This window comes from Stegastes partitus, unplaced genomic scaffold (assembly GCF_000690725.1).
Source record: "Stegastes partitus isolate 25-593 unplaced genomic scaffold, Stegastes_partitus-1.0.2 Scaffold508, whole genome shotgun sequence".
NCBI lineage: Eukaryota > Metazoa > Chordata > Actinopteri > Pomacentridae > Stegastes > Stegastes partitus.
Window position 1 is genome coordinate 38,315 of NW_007578239.1, and position 2,506 is coordinate 40,820.

Genomic DNA, 2,506 nt, shown 5'->3' on the forward strand with positions numbered 1-2,506 from the left:
CCCAGTATCGGATCGGCGCATCTCTAAAAGAGAGCATTCTGTGACTCGGTATGGTGGTCCAGTATGGCAGCTGCACAGTTCAGGACAAGGACTTGACCAGAGTGGTAAAGACAGCTCAGGGGTTGTGGGACGCCCTCCGCCAAACCTATTTATGCTGGTCGTCTCCAGAGAAAGGCTGGAAGCACTGCTGCAGATTCAACCCACTCTGCTAACAAACTGTTTGTGTCTCTGCCCTCAGGAAGAAGGTACAGGTCGATAAGAACTCGAACCACCAGACTGATGGACAGCTTTTTCCTCAGAGCTGTAAATTCCTGCATACTCACGTCAAAAAGCTGTAGACGACATGGAACTGACATGCATGTATATAGTTTCTTTTCATGTATTTTTACTGTTTTTTGCTTCATGCACTGTATGTTTTACTGCCCACGTCTTTTAATGCTGACTCTTGAGCCGGTACTACCAACAAAACTCTGTTATGTGACTGGTGAAAACTAACAGCGTAACAAAGGTTCTTGACTTCTCGACTTGAAAACGATCACAAACTGGTGCACAAAAACACAAGAAACAAACGGGAAGAGATGCAACCGACGGAAGAGATGCAGACGAACACAAACAGATGAACAAAGAGTGTTTATGGTCAGTGTTGTTGATGACTTCAGGTCAGTCATTCAAGCAGCTGCTCTGTATCCTCTTCTCACTACTATCACTGATGTGATCACAGTTATCTCAGTCATCTCTGGCTCTGCCTTCATATCTGAGATCTTTTCATCACTTCAGTTATTGTTTGGTCCTGAGCCAAACCATTGTCAGCTCTGTCATTTGTGGTTGGAGTTAATCCAACAGTCCTGAGGGTTAGAAACTGGTTAAAGTTTTGCATCAGTAATTAAAAACTTGACAGTTACTTTGCTGCCAACATTTTCCAGATTCAACGAACTGTGAACATATGAAAACAAAAATACTGCTGGTTTTCCCACTGCTACAAACCAGATTAATTCCAAACTGTGGTTAAGGACATGCTTATCACGTCCACTACATTGTGGTGATGTTGAGCTACGGAGCGGTCCACCTCACATTGTCAGATAATTAGCACCCAGAGTCGAGAGACGCTAAACGGCAGCCAAACTATTGTAGTTCAACTTACGAGTCACAGCAGTGATTTGCATATAAAGAATCAAAACCAGTCTCACGGCAGTTTGTGAAATAGTCATGAAACTTAATCTATTCATTCGTGTCCAGGGACATGAAGTGCTCTACTTATTCGCATTCCCCAGAATGGATTTCAAACCAATACATTTCAGCTGGACTTTTCTTTCGTGTCTGGCCCATGCTTTTTTCCCCTGTCAGGCAGCACATATGCTGTGATGTTTCTGTCGTTCTTTTCTTCCGACAGTCAGGCATTAACCAGTTTTACTGTTATGACCCGTCCACACTGATAACTACAGAGATCATTATACAGATACACTGACCAACGTTAACATTCTGTGAACAGCGGCGCTGAGCAGCCACCGTGTGCTCCACCTACTATAAGCTCTGTATTCATTAAAAAGGCCAAAAATATCCAGGCAGAGAGAAGCTGTTCTGAGAAGTGATCCCAACGATATCATTCATAGTGATTATCGTTTATTTGTGGTAACATATGAGTGCTTTTACTCTGTTTGGGCTAAATGCTCGTCATTAATTTCTCTGTGGACGAATACAACTCTGAAAAGATGGACCTCAGTGTTTCTTCTTTTTGAATCCCCTTTCAACATCAGATGAAGGCCGCCCCCTCGTCTTCCTGGACATGCCCCTGCCTTGCATGCAGAGTGTCTGTGCAATTAATGCTCTAAAAGCCAACAAATCCTGCTGCTGCTTTCTTGGAACATCCAGTGAATTACAAACACACCGATATAGCAGCCAGCTGCTTACAATGACCACATCGACAAAGTGAAGAAAGAACCCGTGAGAGTACTTTTTGGACCTTACCTGGATGCGATTGCAGGCAATTAGTGCATCAAGAGCATCAATGCCACCCATGAAGTTGTTGTACACGCTGGTGATGCTTGGGCATTCCACAGACACCTTCTTTTTCAGCTTTCGGCTCCATCTTTCCACGTTAGACACAGGCTGCTTGGAAACATATAGAAACTAGCAAAGCACTCGGAGAGCGCAGACCTCCGCCAAGCAGCTCATTTCCACCATCCTGTGATTTCCAGCTTTCTCGTCCATCGATTGTTGCACATGCCAACATTAAGTTCTCCTGTTGAAATAATGTTAGCTCAAGTAGCTACAAGTCGGTTTTCCTGTCAGAGTTAAATAATTTTTGCACATTTGATTCAGTAAAACCCTGAAATAATATAAATTGAAACAGTGACCGGTGTGTGTGTGACAGGTTGTCATGAGTGTGAAGAAAGTGACCAAACTGGTTCACCTTATGAAGAACATACCACAGAAAGTGCTGGTTGCCCTCAGATGGTATTCACATTCAGAATAAGAGGTAATGAATGGAGTTGTGCACCTGCTGCAC